The sequence below is a fragment of the Notechis scutatus genome, chromosome 3 (genome assembly GCF_049901735.1).
Source record: "Notechis scutatus isolate UNSWTSFEM ecotype Mainland chromosome 3, rNotScu1.2, whole genome shotgun sequence".
Lineage (NCBI taxonomy): Eukaryota > Metazoa > Chordata > Lepidosauria > Squamata > Elapidae > Notechis > Notechis scutatus.
This window is the reverse complement of record NC_142011.1, coordinates 192,218,848-192,226,700: the sequence shown is the minus strand read 5'-3', so window position 1 is coordinate 192,226,700 and position 7,853 is coordinate 192,218,848. Positions and strand designations below refer to the sequence as shown.

At 35.7% G+C, this 7,853-nt stretch overlaps 1 long non-coding RNA gene across 1 annotated transcript; it reads left to right on the top strand.

The window, feature by feature from the left end:
* Positions 1–1,667: 1,667 nt before the first annotated feature.
* Positions 1,668–6,718, top strand: LOC148131535 (uncharacterized). The gene is made up of 3 exons (XR_015748390.1): positions 1,668–3,038; positions 4,745–4,977; positions 6,087–6,718. It is a non-coding gene; the product is annotated as an uncharacterized LOC148131535 (long non-coding RNA).
* The last annotated feature ends 1,135 nt before the right edge of the window (positions 6,719–7,853 follow it).

Sequence of the window (7,853 nt, the reverse complement as noted above, 5' to 3'; positions counted from 1 at the left end):
TAATGCTTATACTGAGAAAAAGCAAGTGAAACATGATAGACATCTTTGAACTATGGGTTTAGATTTGCTTGTAGAAGATGGTCAACAAGAATAATTGGTCCTTCAATCCTTGTAGATGAGCTGAGGGTGGCATCAAATACATTATCAATTTGGGGTCTCTGCACCACTATAAGAGACCTAAGTACAGCCTCCTTTGAAGTCAGTTAATTTATCTAGCACCAATTTGCCTTCACCATTAGTAGTTCAGATTCTTGGGTATACATAGCATGAAATAAATGTGTAATATTTTTGAACTCTATCCTAGTTCCTGACTTCTTGTACCTGGCAATCTTACACCAAATAAAGGATGACTTTTGGTGATGATTAATAAAGAAAAACTCACAAATTTGTCCAGGTAATATGAACAACAAACAACTAGAGAACATTTCTTGTGACATTAAGGGAAGTTGAAGACTTGTGTGAAGTGGATGGACAGAATTAAACAAATTACTGGACTATAATTAGAAGATCTATGGATCATCAATGGAGAAAAATGAGGTGCAAGTATTTGTACAACTTCATAGCATCTACTGATTTACTACAATTTTTGCTGTCTAGAAAATTATATACTGTGCCAACTTTTTCCAGGGTTTTTGAAATTTTTGTTTCTTGCACTTTCTTTTCATTTGATTGGTCTTTTGTTGTCTGAAAAAATCTTAATAAATATACATTTAAAATACATTGTTATGATGACATTTTACATTTTTTAAATTATATTTTAATTATTTGTTGTTGAGTGTCATGTGGACAGAAAGGTGGAGTGCCAGTTGAAATCATCATTATCACCTTCATTTTCATCATAACTGGGAGTGGAGATGTTATGTTTTTTGCATTTTCTGAGTACTTGCAAAGCATTTGGAAACAAAGAAAAAGCTTTTGCAAAGTATGATTTATAGTCTTTCATCAAATCAGGTACATTTGCCACATTTCTCAACAATATTTTCATAGGAAACCATAGCAATATGTTCTACTTTCTTTTCTTTCTCCGGTGCAATTTGTATTAAAATCCTTGAGGGCTGCTGCTTCAATGATGGAAAGGAGAGAAAACAGCTAGACAGATAGAATGAACTGTTTTCTTTATTAAATCATCAAACTCCCTAGTTTTATGGAAATTTGCTCAAGCAGGAGACTTTATACCATTCTGGACAAATGACTATCCATTTTTTCTTAAAAACCTCCAGTGATAGATCGCCCACAACTTCTGGAAGCAAGATGTTCCACTGATTAATAGTTCTCATTGCCAGGAAATTTCTCCTTAATTTTATGTTGGATCTCTCTTTGATAAGTTTACAACTCCTATTACTCCTTGTCAGGTCTTCAGTTGCTTTGGAGATTGACCCCCTGCTTTCTGTGACAGTCCCTCAAATATTGGAAGAATGTTATCATGTCACCCTCTTTTCTAGACTAGACAAACCCAGTGCCTGCAACTGTTCATTGTATGCTTTAGCCTTCAGTGACCTAATCATCTTTATTGTTCTTCCCTGTGCTCTTTCTAGGGTCTCAACACTTCTCTCATGGCCATCACAACAGGACACTGTTTTCCAAGTGTGGTCTTTCTAGTGCAGGATAAAGTGGTACTATCATTTTACATGATTTTAATGCTATCTCTCTGTTAATGCAGTCTAGGACTATATTTACTTTTTTGACAGCTTTGGTGTTGAAATATGATGAATGACTTAGTGGATTAACAGCAGGACTTTCTTAAAATTGCCTTATCCAAGAAAGCATATAAACAATTTTTCTTCCTTTTGCACTTCATTTAGGGTGCAAGATCTTGTGACCAAAGTAAGACTATGGCTGCCATCAAACAGGTTGTCCCTCTTTCAGTGTAGCTGTGTCTCTTGATTATTTAAGGCTTTCCAAGAATTCGTCTTTAGTACTCTTCATGCAGCAGGAAATTATCCTGTGGAATTCATTGACATAAAATATGATGATGGTCACTAAAAAAAGATTGGGTAAGAGCTAGTAGACCTCAAAACACATTGTTACCTCTGATTTGAGAGCAGATTACTCAAAATATCAATTTCAGAGAAACAGTGGCAGGAATTTACATCTCTTGCTTGTAAAATCCCCAGACACATCTGGTTTGCCATTGTAAGAAACAAAATACTGCACTAAAATGGACCAGGGAATGACCCAACAAAAGTATTATTATATTCTTAAAAACATCACTGATTCACAGTGCTGTGTATGGTAAACAATCATAAATAATGATGGAAAAATTTTCCCCTGTTTGATTAATTAGTTAATGAGTCATGAATAGAAGTATCCTATGTTTAGAGAATTTTATGAGATTTCCAGATGAGATTGATGCCATACAACACTATTTATATCAGGCCTGGGTTTTAATTTATCTGATATGAGATTTCTACTGTGACCAGAAGAAGCTTTTCAGGTAGACATTTTTTTTGTAACATTCCACCACTCCATTCTTTAAATTGGAGAGCTGGAGGAAACATAAGAAGTTTTCCATATCTATTCAACCCCAGAGCTAAGCTTCTCAAATGAGTGTGAAATGAAAGTCACTGGATTAAACTTGTACATGTTTTAAAGTAAAATGTGTGAACAAAACCAGTTTCAGATAGTTTCCTAATTTAGAAAGCTGTTGCACTGTTGTCACACTATGCTGCAGGTATTTTCCAATTTCCTCCAAGTCTTGGCTGTATATTGAGCTCAAAAACCCAAAGACAATTCATACTAATGATCACTAAGCCAACAGCAATCATTATTATGACAAGGTATCACTGGACAGAAGGTTTATAATGACATTGTGTTTGTTAGGTACCTCTACAAACTACTATTATGGAAGTTATGGACAGTATGGCTGGGTTCACATAAAACAATGAGGCAGATTTTTTTAAAAAAAATATCATCGCCAAAAGTGCTCATTTGAATCCTAATTTTTTTAATTTACATTTGTATTTTATTTTAATCATGCTACTATCTTGAGGAATTTTCAGCTGCTCTAATATGTCCAAGTGAATAAAGTAAACACATATGTAAATATCTATGTTTGCTCACATGGAAGATTTTACTATACATTATCACAGGTAGAATAGAATAGAATTCTTTATTGGCCAAGTGTGATTGGAAGCACATCTTCATACATTATCACAGGTAGAATAGAATAGAATTCTTTATTGGCCAAGTGTGATTGGAAGCACATCTTTGGTGAATATGCTCTCAGTGTACATAAAGAAAAAAAATACTTCATCAAGAATCATAAGATACAACACTTAGTGATAGCCATAGGTTACTAATAAGCAATCAAATCATACTAGGAAACAAATAAAACTATATAAATTGTAAAGATACAAGCAACATGGTTATAGTCATAAGTGGGAAGAGATAGGTACTAGGAAGGATGAGAAGAATAATAGTAATACAGTCTTAGTGAATAATTTGACAGTGTTGTGGGAATTTGTTGTTTAGCAGAGTGATAGCATTTGGGAAAAACTGTCCTTGTGTCTAGTTATTCTGGTGTGCAGAACCCTATAGCATCATTTTGAGAGTAGAAGTTGAAACAATTTATGTCCAGGGTGTGAGGGGTCTATAAATATTTTTAAAGCCCTCTTTGCATTTTTTTTTGTAGAGGCAATTTACAAGTCCAAGGCTTTGAACAAATTTCACAGTAATTAAAATTCAGCATACTGAACTCATCTGATCATTTCAAATATTGAATCATACTTTAATGGAATTCCTTTATGTTTGGAGAAAAGGGAAATTTCTTTGCTTCCTCTGCAAAAGATCCTAAGATTATGGAAATATGGTTCTTTGTTCAAGTATAAGGGCTGAGATGAATTGGAATGCTTAATAGTTGTTCTTGGAATGCTTAATAATTATGGATACAGATACATCATTGTAGACCATCTATGTCAGAAATCTGAAAATATTTAGTTTATCTGAAAATATTTAGTTTATCTGAAAATATTTAGCAAGTGGATCTCACAGAATATAAACCAAGCATATAACCAAGTTAATTCAAACAGGCATTTTGTGTTAACATCCTGCACTTATTTCAGTTATTTTCTTAAGAACCAACTTCTATTCTCTTTATTTAAACATCACATAACAGCCTCAGGCACCTTTGGTGCCAAATTTGTTCTATAGAATTATATGCCATACATTTCACAAAGCAACTCCCACATTTCAAAATGTGCATTGTTTGGGGTATATACTGAAAGGGGAGATTATACAGTTCTTTAGCAAGTTAAATTTGTTTAATGGATAGTTTGGTCTATAACACAAGCAAAAGGTATTGGATGTTCATGTAAACAAACATTGCCTTTTGGGGCATGATTTCCAAATGCATCTTGCTTCTTTTTTTTTGTTAGAGTAAAAATGTGTTTTCTGTTAAATCTATTGTTATGAGGAAATTAAGCCCCCCAAATATGCCAGCATGGCTTTTTCCATAACTTTGAAACTTCTGTTTCAGAGTCATGAAAACTTTTTCTTCAAAAAAAAAAAAAAAAGGAGGAAAACATCAGCTTTTACTTTGCCAATTGCTTCATAAAAATGAGCATGTGCATGCGCGCATGCGCACGCACACACCCACACAGTTTTAACAAGAAAGAAAAAAGGAAAGAAAGAAAAGAAAACCCCAAAGAGAAAAGTATTTAGAAATGTTATGCCCTCTCAAGTATTTACTCTTTTATGTATATGCAAGATTTTTCAAGTTAACAATAATGCATTCTCTTTGAAACAGTAGCACAGAGGTGGTATTCTACTGGTTTGGCCTGGTTCGCCTGAACCGGTAGCTCCGAAGATCATCTGTGAGGAAACCAGTTTGTTCCAATGATCAGCTGCTGGGCCTGCCCACCCGGGCTCTATACTGACCTTTATTTCCTGGTTTTGAAGCTCAGCTGATTCATGTGGCACAGTGGATTGCTGCACATCAGCTGTTGAAGACACAGGGAGAGTGCAGGATTGCAGGAGAAGGTCAGTAGCAAATCCTCTGCGCACATGTGAAGCACATGCTTGGCACACATGCATGCAAAATGTGCATGTATGCACAATGGTCACCCACCAAGCCACACCCACAGAGCCACTTGAATAGCACTGTATAAATCTACTATCTTGAGAATCAACAGTTAATTGTATTGAAAAAGCACTTAATGGCAATTTTGGATTTGTTACGTAAAAATTAGGTACCTCAACAGGTAACAACCTCTAAGAGACCTTGACACATCTCAGAAGCAAAGCAGGGGCAATCCTGAGAGAAAAAACATAGGGAAACACCACTTCTGCATTCTATGCTGAGAATTTTAAAAAATTCAGAAAAATATATTTGTAATCCATGTTCCTAATGCCACCTAGCATGGATGGATGGATGGATGGATGGGGTCAACAGTACTCGAACTCTGTGGAAAAAACCCAACTGCTTAATTAGTATTACATTTTGAGGGATTATTGATGCATGATCAATTGTCTAATGATGTCTCAATTGACTATAGATATGTCTTTCTGAAATCATCTGAAGTTTATAAAACTATATGTTTTAAGAAGAAAAATACTTTTGTTGTTAGTTATAAATTTCATCACTGCTTTCTTCATTATCATACAACAGGCCTATAGTAGCCAAAGAGATTACTCATATTAAATATATGGTATTCCTTGTAGCTTAATTTACTTCTCCAGGTATATATATAATTGGACCAAAATAGACAGCTTTGATTCCATAGGCTCTAAAAAAAATAGGACTAGATTTTTGAAATGTGTCCTATATGACCTTATTTTACAGGGTGAGACTGAAGTTAGTAGTTGTTAGAAACAGTACATGACAGTCTATAAAGTACATCAAGGACACCCTTTCTTAAAGTGTGTGTGTGTGTGTGTGTGTGTTTGTGAGCCAATAGGCCAAATTGAACATGTGAATACTTCTGAATCTAAGAAAGAGTATATCCCCCTAGTATTAGCTAATAAATATTTTAAGTCTGTGGTCTGTTTGGTACGAATGAATAGGCCATGGTCTGCATTGAAATAGCAATAGCAATAGACTTATATACCACTTCATAGCTCATTACAGTCCTGTCTACGTGGTTTTACAGAGTCAGCATATCAACGATCTGGATTCTCATTTACCGACCTCAGAAGGATGGAAGGCTGAATCAAGCTTGAGCTGGTGAGACTCGAACTGCCAAACTGCTGGGAATTGGCAGTCAACAGAATTAGCCTGAAATACTTCATTCTAACCAGCTTGAAATAGGTCCTTATCAGTGTTAGAACCTCAAGTATAAAATTTCAACCCTTGAACAATCCCAGTGTTCTCCTGCCCCAGTTAGGCACAACAAACCAGGAATACTTGTTGAGTCCAAAGCAGTAAAAAGTTTATTATTGTTACCTAAACACAAGAATTTGGTCAACTAATGGTCAAAACTAAATTTGCTGTAGATAAGGGTTAATGGAATTCATAGGGGGAGCTGTGCTTGGGTCTATTGTGGCTGTGCAATGATTCCAAATTGATGACGCATTTATCCCCACCTTCCAGCTTACCCTGCTTATTTCCTACACCCCAGACCTCCACCAAGATGAAAATGTTGTTCATGTTCTCTCAATAAACTGATTTGTTTTCCATTATTTATTCTAAATCGATTTGACGGAGCCATAAATACTGACTTGATGTTATCTTTAATGGTTAATTGTTGTTTTGTATATTAGTGCTTTTACAAAAAAAAATAACATTTATGATTTTCCGTTGTTTTACTTTATGTAATAAGGCAATACTAATAGGTTTTGTAGATTCTGACATATTTACACCAAATATTATTATACTGACCTTGAAATGTTTTTATATAAAAATGATATACAAATATTATTTGTCTGATTATTGAATGATCCAGATTTTCTCAATAATGGTGCAGTTACAGGTGTTGCAAGGATGATCTCATTTGTATCAGTGAGCACTGGACATCAAGATACAAGAAAAGCAGTAAATCTGCTAAACTCAATCTGTTCATCAGGGAAAAGCTTTCCATCTGCAAGATACATGCAATCAATTCACAGTTTTCTTTGGCATTCAGTGGATGCCAAATAGGTATCTCTCAAGTACATATTCTGCCAAGCAGTTAACCAAGCCAGAAGCTGAAGTAATCATCAACTTTTTCAGATGCTCAGTACCCATAAATAAAATAAACTTGTCAACATCTTGCCAGATTTGCCAAATGTCCTGAGATTTTTCATAGAGTAATACATTGGAAGGGTAAGAAGGTAAACTGGAGGTCATCTACCAAGTCTACCTTCTGTGCAGTGCAGGACTTCACTGTTAAAATAGTCCTCGACAATGGTGGGATTCAATTTTTTTTACTACCGGTTCTGTGGATGTGGCTTGGTGGGCGTTGTGTGACTTGCTGGGTGTGACAGGGGAAGGATACTGCAAAATCCCCATTCCCTCCCCACCCCACCCCACTAACCTGCTTTCCAGCTCCGTTCTCCTGTGCAGGGAAACAAAAGAAGACCCAGCACTCAGCTGGGACTCGGGAGGCAGAGAATAGATGGGGGCGGGGCCAGTCAGAGGTGGTATTTACCGGTTCTCCGAACTACTCAAAATTTTCGCTATTGGATCAGAATATTCATTGCTAAGCAATTTGCATTGCCCTTGATTTTTATGACCTTTTTGCCATGATTTTTGAGCAAATCACTGCTGTTGTTAGGTGAATCACACGATCTTTAAGCGAATGTGATTTCCTCCATTGACTTTGATTGATGTCAATGGGAAGCTGGGAAGGTTGCAAATGACAATCATATGCCCCTGGGACATTGCAACTGTTGTAAATACATTCTGTTTGCCAAAAGCACAAACTTTGATCCTTCGACAG